The sequence below is a fragment of the Zonotrichia leucophrys genome, chromosome 4, assembly GCF_028769735.1.
Source record: "Zonotrichia leucophrys gambelii isolate GWCS_2022_RI chromosome 4, RI_Zleu_2.0, whole genome shotgun sequence".
NCBI lineage: Eukaryota > Metazoa > Chordata > Aves > Passeriformes > Passerellidae > Zonotrichia > Zonotrichia leucophrys.
Genome location: NC_088173.1, coordinates 51,817,314 through 51,833,108, shown reverse-complemented (window position 1 = coordinate 51,833,108; position 15,795 = coordinate 51,817,314). Strand labels below are relative to the sequence as shown.

At 44.2% G+C, this 15,795-nt stretch overlaps 1 long non-coding RNA gene across 1 annotated transcript; it reads left to right on the top strand.

Moving 5' to 3' along the window:
* Positions 1-264: 264 nt before the first annotated feature.
* Positions 265-15,493, top strand: LOC135447457 (uncharacterized). The gene is made up of 3 exons (XR_010440141.1): positions 265-359; positions 1,230-1,337; positions 14,949-15,493. It is a non-coding gene; the product is annotated as an uncharacterized LOC135447457 (long non-coding RNA).
* The last annotated feature ends 302 nt before the right edge of the window (positions 15,494-15,795 follow it).

Here is a 15,795-nt window from a genome sequence, read left to right as displayed (position 1 = left end):
ACACATGCATTCCACCTTCCTCCCAACGGGGAAGCAAATAGAATAGCAAGGAGAGTATTCCCAAACAGCATTGCTTAACAAACAGGTTGGAAGGGCTTGCTTGCTTTTTTTTTAATCCAGTAATAATACTGACTTGATGTCTCTCTTGTCTTTGTATTTCACTGCCTCATGTTTTGAGCATAGACAATCATGTAGGAATCTTCTGGTTTGTACCAGTTCATTACAGTGGTGCTAATACAATTTTTTTTTTTTTTTTTGTTGCATAGTGGGAAAAGATGCAGAAGATAATGCTGGTGTCTTACATGTTCTCAAGAGCTCAATAAGAGATGGAAAAACTCCAGAAATACAAATCTAAAATGGTAAGCATTGCTTAGCAGGATCTTTCCCAGCTTATATTCTGGGTGTTGGTAGGCAATCCAGTCTGATTACACTTTCAAGGTGGGGCCTGGCACTTATCCAGTCAGAAATGTTGGATTTTGTTAGTGAGACCATGTTCTGTGTGGAGACAGCGATGCCTGGGTGAAATTCCATGGCTCGTGTTGTGCAGGAAGGCAGGAGAGCAGGTCTTAGGGGTTCACTAAGCTCTTGAGATGCATTTCTGGGGAACTGTCAGTCAGGCTGGGAGTCAGGCTCCCAGAAGATGAGAAGCACACAAATATTTTTCTTTTTTAATTCTTCCTTCTCATAATGTGCAATTGAGCATCATGTGAAAGATCTGTTGCAGACCATAAATCTTATCTCCAGGGCAGCTGTGGTTGTCTCCCTTCAGTTTTCTCTTCTGTTCACTTGGGGGCTCTTTTGCGTAAGAGGTGAGCACATTGAGCTAACAGAGGTTCTTAGGAAGGGGATTAACTTCTATCCATGATGGATATTCCAGTGAAGTCCCACCTATGAGCAGAAGAGAAAGGAAGAGAGCAAAGGGAGCTTGCACTGTACACAGAAAGATACTCCATAGATCTAATGAAAACATAAAAATGCTGTCTGCCTTGCTCTTAGAGGTGGTTTGAAAAATTACTGGCTAAGTCAAAAGAGTCACACCTGGAATTTCAGTTGAGATTTTCAGAGGAATTCTTATTAAATGTCTTCATATGATGTGGAATGATGGTGTGAGAATAAATGGTCTTATTAGCTACCCCAGACATTACACTGCCCATGGCTTCATCATCCCCTTTTCTCTGTAGCTCCCCCCTGCCATGCTGTAGCCTAATGCCCTCTTTTCTCATCACCAGGGTGGAGAGATTCAGTGCCCAGCTCTGCACTACTGCCTTGGAGATGCCTCCTTTTGGCTCTTGTGCCTTGTTCCATGGGGAGCCTCTCAGCAGAGTGGGTTTAACTGGGTAAGTCTGTTTGGCTGTCACTGTTACTAATGTGCCCAAACTTGGATAATTTCATTTCTGTCCTTGTGTAAAAACAGGTTTGTTTTTCAGACCTTTTCCCTCTTGAGACCACAATGATGCAAATGCTAACAGAGCTCTGTGCATTTATGCATACACGTGTCCCAGAGCCTAGAAGCACAATTTCCCATCAACATTCCCAAGCTGGGAACAAAAGCAGGTTTTCACATTAAAAGCACCTTTTTGTGTTTGCAAGAAAGCTCTGTGTGAGCTGGCTGTGCTCAGGCAAGTGCACTTCATTAGGTAATTCTGCTCTCAACTGCGTGCTCACAAACCATTCCCATTTAACCTCAGAGAAAGATGTGCATGTGTGAAGTCAATGAGCTCTTGCATTCCTGGGAGTCATCCTTTTAGAAACTGTTACCAACTACAATAATAATGTTTTTCAAGCTGCTTCCTGAGGTCAACAGCTAAAGGCCACTGGAGATCCCTGCTCCAGTTCCCAGCATATCATGGTGTGTACAGAACATGGCTCTGGCTGCTGGCACTGGAAACAGGGTCACTCTGCCTGGTGGCTGCCAGTGCACTGGAGACCCATTTGCAGTGCCAGTCATTTGCTTTGGTCTGTTTAAAAGATGCCTGAAGACTCAAGAACACCCAATTCCAGTGACTTGTAAAAACTGTAGGTACCTTTAGCCTGCTGAAAAGACTTCATACTTTCAAAATTCAGAGTTAATGTCTTCATGCAGAACAAAAAGCGTAAGAGCATAAAAAGTCCAACCGCATATTCCTCACCTTATCCTGTGGGAGTTATTCTTGATCATGCAAGACCACACACATAATTCCTATGGATGCTTGTATCTGACAGTCTCTTTTGTAATGTGGCTGCTGTTACAAATCCCCTCTTTTTAATAATGACCTGCTTTTATTCAGAAATAGTTGGGTTGCAGCAGCCCAGTCTATTTTAGATAACAAAGACTGTGCTTTTTAAAGCTGAACTCTTTGAATGCTTCTTAAGCTCTTCATATGATGTGGAGAATATCTCATTTTAAATGAGAAATCTGATATTCTCCAACATTTCAGGTTGTACATTTGCTGTAACAATCCAAATGCTGCTGATGTGCTGGGGTTTTTGACGTTTTTAATAAACTGTTTTCCAAATAAATGGCAAAATTCCCCATGGGCACAAGGGTATCAACAGTAGTGCTAAACATCTGCTGTGTCTCTGTAGACTGCACCATGTGGAACCTGGAATATCTGGTTCAGTGCTGTGCCTGTCTCCCAGTTATCCTCAAAACATCAGCTTTTCTGGGAGAGCATTTGGTAAAAGCTCCCTTCATTGCTTTAAGCCAATTCCCACGAGGATATTACTGCTTCAGATCGATGTGAAATTATTCAGATTAGAGAAAAACAAAGTTGTCAACATTTGTGTACAGACCAAAACACTTCATTGCAATTATAAGTGTGGGACAAGGCAGATTCCAACAGCATGGAGCACGTTGTCATTCTAATTTTTCCCCCAGCATTTCCAGCTTTAATAGAGTATTCTCTGGTCCAGAAGAGTAATTTCTTTTGAAAGAAAAATCATTAACGTTACTGAATTCAGTCCCCAGTTCTGTCTTACCTCAGCAGATGAGTGCTTGTCATGGAAGTACAAATCACGGCTGACACTATGGGATTTTTGTTCCCATTTCAAGAGCTATATGTCAATATGGTGTGGTAAAAAAAAAGGTGAGAGCACAGGCTTTCTAATGATAAGGATATAAGGACTTATTTAGGGAAAAAATCGAGCCCAACAACTACATTTTGTCTCATGTTTGCTAGTTTATAGAGAACATGTCTGCTGTAAATTATAAACCAAACAGCCAGAGGTATGTGCAGCAACAGGACCTTTCAAAATCTTCTGAGGCTCCCTGAATTGCAAATTCTGTGGAGTTGCATTGTCTTCTGTTTCAATTGCACAGATTAATGTGATCCATTCCTCTTATGTGCATCAGTTTTACTGCACTATATGTGTGTCATGAGCATGGTTTGTGGGTGAAAAGGGAATTGTACTGCCACAGGATGAGAGTGAAAAGGCATAATTGAGAAACAAGTCATGAACATCCTTTATGATGGCCTAACAGCCATGCTAAGAGTCTCCCTTCACATTTATGTGCAAAAGGCACTTTAAGAAGCAGTGTCTCACAAAATAAATTTAATTTTGGCATTAGGATGCTGTTATAACATGCACAGCCTGTAGATGACATGAAATGCTTGTCTGCCATACACCTCAACTGAGAGACACAAACACAGCCTTGACTGGGGGGAAACATCAAAACCCAGGGCTTTTAGTGCTGGCCTGACTTTTGTACCCAGAGGAACAATATTTTTCCATCGAAGAGCTTTTCACCTTTGTTTGCAGTAGGGATGTTATTAATATATAAATGGTGACAAGAGGTTTTCACCCAGATTAGACATGTGGAGAAATCCATACATGAAGCTGGAACAAATGTGGCCAGGAAAGGGAGAGAACCTGTGCACAAATGAACCTCACACCTGCACTGCAGAAAGGCACCTTCTACCTGCCCTTCCACCCATCTGTTCCTCACCCAAGGAGTCCTTTCTGTGCTGCTTTCAGTGCCTGTGGAAACAGAAAAACTAAAGAAAGATGAATGACTTCTGTGTGAAATTTCCTTCCAAGGAACTAACTGCAGATTGCAGTGGTTATTAATACCAGTATCTCAAGTCTAATCAGGGAAAATTAGGAACAAACATTTACTTTGCATTCTACAATCTGTGTTTGGCCTAGAAAACAAGAACTCTTTTTCTCTTTTGGTACTGATTTTCATTTTCTTGATTTTGTTGTTTGTTTAAAGAAAATAATGGGAAAAGGAAATCCATCTTGGGAAAGAGAAAAGCTCCCTTGTCACCTGGGATGTGGAGAATGAAAGGGGAAGTGCAGGATGAGAAATGGGCAGAGGGAGCTCCCGTGCCTGAGACGGAGCCTCTGCAGAGTGTGAGTGGGGAGTGGGCTGTTGCTTTCTGAGCTCTGGGGCTGGGAGCTGCCCTTATGGGCAGAGCTTCACCCTGACTGTTCCTGCTTCTGGTGTTCAGTGACACATGGGCCAGTCTGTTCCACTTCCTGCCTTGGTGGGGGAATTCTCTTTGCTTGAAACAGGCCTTTTGCCAGGTGATTGTAAAACTGGGAGAAACTCAGTACAAAGTTCTGAAGTTATCCATTTCCCCATCCAAAGTGGTTCTGGGCAGCAGGGTTCAGTGCTTTCATTCAAGCAGCAGTTTTATGTTACAGGTGGAAAACAAAATGGTGGAAGTACAATTTCCTGCAGGATTCTGCTGAACTTTGAACATGAATGAGAGGACAAATTGTGATAATGTTATTCTTGCCAAATGTTACCTTGCTCCACACCATAAGATGCTGTTTAATGCCAGCAAAACTTTGTGTTCTGCTCCAGCACTGATTGACATGCTCTGTCTGAAAGTCAGATGGAGAAAACCTATGCACATATCTTTCCATGAAATAGTTAACTGCCTTGTAATCAATAATCTATTCCCTGTTGTTCTCTCTAGAATAGAGATATATTTTAAGTAGCATTCACCTTTAGCTTTTATTTTGGTATTTTTTATACTTCCATGTTTCATACACCATCCTTACTGACTGAGCAAGATCAGCAGTGCAGATATTTAGCAAGCTTCCCTTCCAACAGTGTTTTATTTCTGTTGAGGAGTTTTTAGTTTGTAACCATCAGCCTGTAATTCTGATGAGCTGCGTCAAAGGCTCCCTGTGCCAGATCCCGTCTTTGTGACATTTTTGGAACTCCAGAAATAATAGTGAGGAGTTAAAAATGCAATCCAACAAGACATTGCACCAGGCAGCTACCTAGAGAGACTGTAGGAAGTAATAGCCTTTATTAAACTTGAGAGAAACTAGCAGCTGACTGTGCTTTGTTTAATGCCAGCAGTTGTGTGTATTGTTGTGATGGAACAGCTCTGACAGGGCACTCAGAGGCTCAAACAGCCTCGTTATGTGCAAATCTGACTGTTACTGCTGAGGGCTCCGTTGATTTATTGGTGCAGCACTGCCTCGCGCTTGGTTCGTTCTTTGGACATGTTTCCAGAGGGTTTAGTTTCACAGTCTCTTGGGCATCGCATTTTGTTGACTGGCCATCGTCTAAACTTGGCCAAGAGCAATCAGATGAGCTTTCCTCCCAAGCTCTGTAAGCTACATCTGTTCTCAGTAATTGACAGTGCAGAAATCCTCCCCCAAACTCCTCCTTGGGGCACGCTGTATCCTCACTTGCCCTGCACATCCATCACTTCCTAGGCTCTGCACATCAGTCACCTGCCTTGTATGCACTGTTCCAGCAAACTTCCAGGGCTGGGGAAGAGGAGATGTGGTTTGGAGAAAGAGGTGGCATCACCAGCAGCGGGAAAGGAAGGCTGAGTATCAGGGAGCGTTGGACAGGACTTAGAGGATGCACCTCTGACAGCACAGCCCCACAGCAGCTGCCCTGCTCTTCCCGTGCAAGCCAAGAGGCATTTGGATCCCAGCAGGTCCCACTTTCTGTTCAGGGTTTGTGCCACTGCAGAGTTCCCTGAAGAGGGCATCAGATGGAACTGCAGTGATTCAATCCCATTTTCTGTTTTGTACAGCACGAGAATCAACCTAAGGAGAAGGGGGTGGGTTACAGGAGAGCAGAAAAGGCCCTGGTTCTGTGTGAGCACTGCCCAGCAGCACTGAAAACATCCCCAGATTCTCAGCACTGTTTCCAGCACAAATCCAAATCACAGCCCCATACCAGCTGCTGGGGAAGAGAGGGGAGCTGCCCCAGCCCAAAGCAGCACACTGAGGTGTTTGCATTGTCTCCTTCTGCTTTTATTATTGGATTTTTATGTGAGAGTGGGATGGCTGAAAAGCAGCTGCTGCAGTGGCTATGTACTTTTGGAAAACTCTTCTTGCAATGTGTGATGTGACCCGTGCGCTACTGTGTGTCCAAATGGATTTAGTGTATCACAACGCTGCTAGAGATACAAAAGGACAAAGATGGGATTGCTAACGGAGACATTAGATTTCATTTCACGCTGGTAATAGTTTAGAGATGTGTGCTGAGCAAAATGGGATTCAATTCTGTGGCACTTTTCTTTTTTATCGCTGCTAAGTGATGTCAGCATCCAGTCTAAAGTGATAATGAGAGTGTTCCATGGAACGGGGATGGAATCAGGGAGCGCTGGAGGCTCCGAGGAGGCCACAGATCTCCAGCTGACTGGAGGGAGCCTTTGGGAGCCATCCCAGCTGCCCTCAGCAGGTGTGATTTACCCTGGAGGTGCTGGTGAGCACCTTGCAGTGTGAGGCACTGCTGGGATAGAGGGAGCAGCGTGCCCGGGTGCCATTTGGACATCAGTTGATGTCACGTGGTTGTGGCTTTGGCCGTGAACTTCTCGCTCTCAGGAGCATTTATGGCTAAAAGTGATTGCCCAGCTGGTGCTGCCTGACAGACAAATCATAACTGGGGAACGCTTTACGCCCTGTAACCTTTCAATTTGTGGCTGTTGGAAGCCAGTGAGGATTGCTGCACAAGCAGGGAGCCATCCCTGCAGTCCACAAGGTGATGGTCACAAATATGGTGCTGGGGGGCACTTCTCATGAACGTGTGTCCTGCTGCTGATGGACCCACAGCCACAGTAGGTGAGTGTTGTCATTTGTTCTGCATATCCTGCACTGTCATGGTCAGAGTCATTTCTCAGTTTCTTGAGTTTTAACTAAATGTTCATAATTTGCTTTGTGGGACAGAGTCCGGTGCAGGATCCTAAATCAGATGATGACAGGAGGAGGAGCCTGAGGGCCACAGGTAGAACTGTTGAAAATCTGTGGTTTGGCTTCTGCAGGTTTTGGGCAAAGAACTGAGGAAGTGTGAAATGAGAGCAATACAGAAAAATACGTCAGACAAAGGCAGTGGCTCAGTACGCACACACATTAGCGAGGGTTTCACAAATCTGTTTTTGTTTTCTGTGTAGCAGGGTTATAATAGAAAAACAAGTTTCTGTTCTGCAAGAAGAGGCTCAGGAGCTAACACTGTATTGTCCTTGCTATGCTTTTGGAATCCTTTATATTTCTAGGCATCATCTCATTTTCTCTAACAAAACAGTGAGTTGCTGTTAAAGTGCTGTGAAATTTAAAAAGCATCCAAACTTGGAGATGATTTTAAATTCTTAAATTCCTTATTCTTCAAGATGCAGAATGCATTTGAGGAATATGTGTTCCTGGTATTATTATTATTTTTAATTTTCTCTTGGCAACTGAATTTTCTGCTGCAGAGAATAATGAAGCGAGATGCGTTTGCTGGATCCAAGTTTAGTTTAAGAAATCACAATGGCAATTTACATATGTTTTACCCTTACATGAAGATTTTCACTGTTTACCATAACTGGATTAGATTCTAGTTATGTGCAGAACTGACTGCAAAATAAACTGGCACCCTGATTTGCATTCATTCTGCACCAGTGGTTCCCCTGTCAGATTGGCTCAGTGTGGAAGATTTGGCCAAGAGCTGGGTTTGTGTATTACCTGTTTCTGCAGGCTAAAGCTTCAAGTGTGTGTTGGCCCAAACCCCTGACATGTATGAGCAGTGACATTCTGTTCCCAGGGAATGGGAATACTGGAATTGCAATGCACTCAGTGTAGGAGAGGGCTGGGGGAAGGTTTGTGCCACACAGCCAGGAGCCCTGGTTTACAGAGTGTGAAAAGAGCTGCTGTGGGCAAGGTGATCACAGTCTGCGACTTGCAGGCAGCTTCCTGCTCCCATTCCTGCCCTCCAAGGCAGAGGGGTTTGGGGATGTGTTATCAGGCAGCAAAAGGGCTTGCTCTTAGCAGCACGTGGGTGTGCTGAAATCTTCCCTTCCAGCTGAGGGTGTGTGATTTCAGGGGCAAAAGTTAATTTATCTGTCTTCTTACACTGTTTGCTCCTCATGGGTTTTGTTTATAGGTGGACAACTGTAACAATGAAATGCTGCTGTGTGCTTATAAAACATGCACTAATACTGAAATGTTCTATGCTAAGAAAATATTGTCTTTCTGTACTTACTTTCCATCCTAATTTCCCTTATTTTTCCCTTGTCATGCAAGGCTTCTCTTGTCAGGCTGAGTGCCTGGCTCCCATTCTGGGGTGCCTTTTATTCTTTGCTGGCTCTTAGGCAGAACCCAGTCCTGTTGACTACAGGACATGGGTTTTCCTCATGTGCTGAGTAAAGTATTTGTTTCACCAGCCCTTGTTCACTCTGGTGTCAGACACATTCTCAGTAGAGAAGTGTAAGTCACCCTTTACTCTGCTGTTCACTATGGCCATCCCTGAGCTGTTGCAGTCAAACCCCATCTCCTGATGTACAGGCCAACACTAAAACCTCACCCACAGATTGGTGTTGATATTATTGCAAATTTGTATTTGTAATTGTGATTGTTCCTCTTTCTGTCTGATAGAGAGAGGAAGGGACTCCGAGGTAGATTTAGTTCAAAATGTCTCAGCTTGAGCTAGGCAGATTTGTTAAAACCAGAATGAATAAAATTGGATATGAAGCTGTGCTATCACAGATGGAAATGTTTGAAGCCTTTACCACAGCAGCTGCCTCACTTTGCATGTTGTGCTTCTTGGATGCACATTCACACCCCTAAAGTTTGGCCTCTCTGGACAGAAACAGAGAACTTTGAGCCACATCCTGATGATGTCCCAGTCCTGATCATCTCCTGGTGCAGTCTGCAGCTGGTAGTGAGCTGTGCAATCTCTGGGACCCTGTGTTGGTGGCACTTGGCAGTAAAATCCATGAGAAATCAGGTGGTGTAAGGGAATTGACAGCCAGCTCTGTCTGTGTCCCACTGAGGGTCCAGCCCCTCACTCCTTTCACCAGGGGAATATTTCCAAGGCCTCACACCAGGTCCCAGCTCTGTCCTGTGTCCCTGGGTGCTGATGTGCAGCAGTGCCTTGATTTGTGCTGGTGTCACATTGCTCAAGCAAGGTGGCTTTGGTGTGCTCAGTTATGGATTTGGGCTAAAGCTGCTTCTGTCAGTGCTCTGAGAGACAGGGCACAGCTCAGGGCTGATTCCAAATAACAATTTGCCTCAATCCTTACTGAGCTTTCACGGGCACTGAAGATACAGAGGGGCTCATTAAACTCCAGGGGTTGCCCAGGTTTTCACCTGTTCAGGTACATCTGTCTTGTGTTCAGTAGGAGGGGTTGAAAAATGCTTAAACTGGTCATTCAGAAAGAACTTCCCTCAAGAGAAAAAATACATCTCAGTTTACTTTAAAATTCAGCTTGTTATGGTTCATCTCCTAGAAGCTGCCAGCGAGCTGTGCTTTGCACACAGCCCTGAGCAGCTGCACATCTCCTTACCATGGTGTTTAATTACCACGTGTGCAGCAGCTCTTGGGCCTCTGCATGCAGACACAAAATGGTGATCATTGTGTAGGGAGTGCACAGGCACTGTGTGATACCATTAGCAGTAAAATGAACATGGCTCAGGAGCTGAACACATTGGTAAAGACTAAACAAAAACCCAACCAAAGCTCAAACTGGTAAACATTATGGTAATGATGTTTTGGAATTATCTGATGGCCAGGTGACTGTCTTCAGAGATCCCAAAGGTCTCAGCTGCTGACTGACAGCGACATCTTGGTGCTAATCAGGTAAGGATGATGCCAATGGAAGATGAAGTGATGGGGACACACAAAGCCAGGGACATGCAAAAGGACACCAGAAGGGCTTCCTTAAGTGGTAGGACACTTCAGTGAGTGGAAAAAATGCCTCTCCTTGTTCTCATTTCTGCTCTTCGGGCTTTTTGTGTGTTCTTTAAATATTTGGTAATTCTTTTATCCCTTTTGCGTTTTATTTCATCTCACAGTATCAGTGTTGCAGCTGCTTTAAGCAGAGAACATTCCAGTGACCTGTTTCAGAGAGAAAATGTTTTAAATTTTCTAAGCCTTTCCTATTATAACTTTTCCTATTAAATACCTGACACCCAGAGATAACCTGCGCCCACTTTAGTCTGGTATCAGGGCTCTTTGCTTGCTACTGCTCTTATGCAATAAGCTGTGCTTGAGCAAAATTTTATTTAGTCATGCTGATCCTCCTAATATTTTCAGTACAGTAGAATATTGCAATGAAATAAAACTAAAAAATGGCTAATTTCACTATGCTGTGCCTTTACCTGGGGGTAACTACCACATTATAAGCTCTCTGGCTCAAACCATTGCCAGGAGGTAACAAATGGACCAAATAAAAGCTGTTGCAGAGGTGTGCTCATGGGCTAGAAGTCTGGGCTAGGTTTCTCTAGATACAGCACAGTTTGATGTTTCTGTGATTATATTTCAGTCACATGTATAAAATCAATCCTGCAGACTTGAAATGACTTCTGCTTTTGGTTCATCTCGTCGGGGCACATTTTAATTCTCCAGGATGGTTAATAGCTTCATGCATTCATTGTTTGAGTAATTCCTTAAATCCTCAATGCTTACATGAGACACTTTAGTGGTTTATGTTTTCTTTTATTGAAATATGTTGCAGGAAATACCTTGGAGCTACTTCATTAAGTTCCATTGTAAAATGCTGTGTGCCTCAGGAAGAAATACTCATCCATCTGTAATTGTTGCTCTTAAAGGCAGACCTCAACTCTGTGCTTGAAAACCTGCAGGAAGTCTCTCTCCACTTCATGAGAGACACCAAGAGGTGCTCCTGTGCTGCTGCTGCTGAAGCCAGTGAAAAAGGCTGGCTTCCCTTCCTCAGGGGTCAGTGCAATACCAGGACTACAGTGAAGTCAGTTAAGGAAATGTTGATTCATTGGTGTTTTCACCTCAGGTTGGGATAATGCTACTCACAGCCTGGGTGAAACAAAAATCCCCTTTTCCCCCCAGGAATTAGAATTTTCTTCTTATTATTTTGAGTATACAGAGATGGAAGTGCAGAGTGACAGGGCTGAGATCCAAATGGGACTCCAAGGAGTGTGGAAGCTGTTTGGGAAAAGCTGTTTGAAATGGCCCTGTGGGTTTATGATGAATAGAATTGCTTTCCCTGGTGGTGGTTGGGTTTGATTCCTTTTGCTACAGCTGGTTTAGTGCAATACATTTGATGGTGATGCTGGGTGATGCACCCCAGTGAAAATGTATTGATTTTCTGCAAAGTCCATTTTTTGAAATGTCCTTACACTGTTTTTACATGCATTTGCTTGTGACTTAATTGCTGCAAGCTGCTGCACATCCTGCTGATGTAGCTTAAGGAGCCACATAAAGCTGGTGCAAAGGTTCCAGAGATCCTTCTGGAGTAAAGAAGGAATTAAAGTTTTAATAAGTAAAATTCCTCAGGATTTATATCAACTTGTTGCCTCTGCACTGCTGACACCTCACCTAAAGTATCTGTTGATTTCACATTTAAGGGCCTGTGCCACTAAAGGACTGAGCTCAGTGGGTCACGTGGTGCACATTGGGGCATTTAAAGACTTTTCACAGCTGAAGAAAAAACACAAAGAGCAGCTTCATGTCTGTTTTAAAACTGTTAAACCTGCAAAAATTCCTAAAGTACAAAATGGAAAACATCCCTGCTTGGTGTGCACCTAAGGGAGCTGTGTGATGGAACATTTCCAGCCGGGAAGGGAAGGGAAGGGAAGGGAAGGGAAGGGAAGGGAAGGGAAGGGAAGGGAAGGGAAGGGAAGGGAAGGGAAGGGAAGGGAAGGGAAGGGAAGGGAAGGGAAGGGAAGGGAAGGGAAGGGAAGGGAAGGGAAGGGAAGGGAAGGGAAGGGAAGGGAAGGGAAGGGAAGGGAAGGGAAGGGAGGCAGTGTGAGCAGGGGAGAGCACAGAGGACAGCAGTGATGGTCATTGTGGGAGAGGGGATTACAACTGCTGATGCCCTCTGTGCTTTCTGGTATGTGAATGGAAATGCCTCCATGGATTCTCCCAGACTGTGGCACTCAGAAGCACTGCCCAGTACCTCCCCTTGCACAGAGTTTATCTCAATCCCATGATTTATTTCACTCTTGAAAATAGGCTATATATGATGCTGCTTAAAGAAATGAAAGAGTGTAATAAAAAGCAGGGGTGGAACAGCAGTGGCTTCCTCTGCTGAAGAAGGAGCTGTGGAACCTGGGTATTGCACAAACCTCCTCAGCAACAGGGGCAGGTAGATCAGGTTTTAAAAGGCTGGCAGTGAACACTCCATATCACTAAATCTTGTCCTAATTATTTGCTGTAAGACTTTATTTCAGTTTTCAGCTCACAGGATAATAAACAAGGCCTGTGCACCTTGGTGCTCATCTCATTCCCGCGGATTAGGATTTAAACCACATGAAGTTATTTTGTTTGTTTGTATTTTTAATCTGCACTGGGTACTGCTATTTGCACTCAGATTTCTTTCTTTTCTTTGTGGGTTTGTTTGTTTGCTCTCTTGTGCCTTTAATATCTGCCACTTGATTCATTGTTGAAGCCCTCCCCAGTTCATGAGCACATCAGCTCCCAGATGAACTGGGATGAGCTTGCAGAGTCAGCTGGCAGGAGGAGGAGAGGACTCGTGTCTGGCAGCAGCACTTTGGAGTCACTTGGGCTCAAGGTGGGCAGGACCCAGCCTTTGTCACCTGCTGTTTGTTCTCCTGTCCTCTGCTGCTCCAGGAGAGCCAGTGGGGCTGGTTGGATGGAGCTGTCACTGTCACTGTCACTGTGTGTTTGTGGGGCTGCTAGCACTCTGTGGGGCAGCTGCAGAGGTTTATGCAGTGATCCTTGGAGAAGGTTTCCCACAGGAGGCCATGCCCAGGTGCTCTGAGCACACTCTGCTTGCCCAGGGTCATGAGGGACAAATGTCCCTTTGCTGTCCCCACGTGCCAAGGCAGGCCAGGCCAGTGCACACACTCGGGCACCTCAGGGTGATGGCAAGGATGGAGCTGGTTGTGCAGATGTTTCGTGGGAAGCAGCCAGGGCTCAGTGCCAAACCCACAGGGATTCAGAGCATGGGCAGGAGGGAAGGGCCTGCTGAAGCAGCAGGAGTGGCTTTGGCTGCCAGCACAAACCCAGATAAATCCCACGTTACCTTTGGGGCCAGCTGCCTGGGCAGTCCCTGGCAGGGCTGTAACATTCATGCATACTCACAGCTTAGGATCATATGGCTTTTGTTTTTTGGGCTTTTTTTTCCTTAACCTTGCTGTTCAAGACAAGCTGTAGCAAAATGAGACAGCATTTTGATTGCTGTAATCAGACCCACCACACTTCAGTGCTCTGGAGTGGTTTTCATCTCCTAATTTTCAGCTCTCAGTGGCATTTATGACCCACTTTGCCACCTCTTGAAATCCCAGCTTTTGAAACAGAGCACCCACTGTAAGAGGCTGTCAGCAGCCTCAGCAGCTCTGAACTCCTGTTTCTCAGCACCTCAACAATATATTTATTTATTTCCTGGATCCCAGGAAACTCTGTTGGATCATGACTGCTCTTTGTCCTTTCCTGATTATACTAAAATTTCAAGGATAACATGAAAAAAGCCCTAGAAATTATTGATCTGATTCCCTCCTTAGTTTAATGGGCTCTAACTACTAATTGCCTTTGAAAAACCTAGCCTAAGCTATTAATTTTTTTATATCCTCCTTTATCAACAAATTTAATTAAACTGACCACAAAAGAACCCAAAAATATGAGTACAAAAGTTATTGAATTTTTGACAGATATGAATGTGCTAATTAGCTTTCAATTCAGCACACATCTCTACTGTTTATTATTAAAAGTAAAGAATTAGAAAAGTGCCACTTGTCAAAGAATAAATAATAAAGCTTTCAGTATATTGAGACAATATTGGTAAATCTTACTGATATGCTGTTTATAAAAAAAATCCAGCACTGAAATTCTAATGAGATTCTGCACTCTTGTGTCTCCCTCTAGTTTTGAGAACAAGGCAATTTATAATCCTTCCTAGAGCAATTGAAATTGTTTCCTTTCTGTTGTATGGTTTTGCACTAATGTTTCAAGTTCTGCTTTCGTGGGCCTCCTTTCTCCTTGTTCCTTATTGAAGTGCTGAGGATCATTTGAGTCAAACCCATTAACTCTGCTGTGGTTTTCAATCAAGACCTTTGCAAAATGCCCAGTTCCACAATGGCTTGAATGGAAAATATAGATTGCTTCATATTTGATTTAGATCTCACCCCTGAGCTTGTTTGCTTTTTTTCTCCCCTCAGGTTATCAAGCTTTGCCATGATTTTTCTCAGTTTTTTCTTAGCATAAGCATGTAAGCTGCACACTTGCTCTGCCTCTAATTATTTCTGCCCTGCACTGAAAGTCATTAATGTTATTTCTGGTGATTGCAGCTGAAAATGAAAACATTCAGTGGAAAATCCAGGGTCTGCTGGAGTTAAGGAAAAACTCTTGAGTGAACATTTTTCCTACCCATCTGGGCATGCAGGTCAAAATATAATTAATAATTAAATCCTGGTTTGTCTCCAGCCCATCTCTATTGGAAACACTGGTAATCTCTAATGGAAATAGTAACAGTAGCTAAACCATGAGCGTGTACTACACATGAGCAAGAGACAGGTTGGTTTGGAGGGACAGGATGGGCTTTTCCTGCAGAAGAGGTAATTGCTGTTTGTGTCCCTTGCAGGTATTTCACTGCTGGAAGGATGGATACACGGAATCCAGAGGCAGGAGGTGCCTGTGGAGATGGGATTGCTCTCCCAAAGAGATTTGGCTGCTCCTGCAGGTGGAAGGAAGCTTTGCCCTTCTCCAACCACCTGACAGCATCTGGAAGAGTGAAGGTGATGGGCTCGAGGTTTTTCCCCAGGCTTGTGCAGAATGTGACAAACACTGAGCCTGGGGCCTTTGTGAGACCATGGGAAGAGTGTCCCTTGTGTCCCAGCTGTGTCCCAGAGCTGTACTGCCAACAGGCCTGCACAGCAATGGGCAGGGCTGGAGATGGGACTGATCCAGGGATCTGTTTCACGTGTGGTGAGGTTTGGGAATGCAGTTTTTGTGTGTCATTGATGGAAGTGTGGCTTTTACTCACTGAGGATGTGCCTCCCAGCTTCAGCAGCTCTAATGCACAGCTGCACTTCTCAGCCTGCCTGCATCCCAACACAGAGCTTGCACATTGTAGAGACTCAGAAGAGGGGGGATAGGAAATATTGTCTACTATAAGAGAATTAAAGAGGAAAAAAAGAGGAAAATAATCTAATGTGGCTCAGGGCTCCTTCATGTTTTACATAAGGCTTCTTCCATAGGCTCTCCTTGTGATTCTTTTGCTTCATTTTGGCCTCCTGTGTTTGTCAGTCACTTTTTAAATTTTGGCCTGAGAGCCTCCTCAGTGCAGAATGGATAGTGGACAATGCTCAGAAGGGTGGTAACTGGAGACAGCCTCAGTAGGAAAGCCCTGGTTCCATCACTTCCCAGTTTGTGCTGGATGGGGATTTTTATTGTATTTCTCTTTTTGCTCATACCATATTTCAGAGACG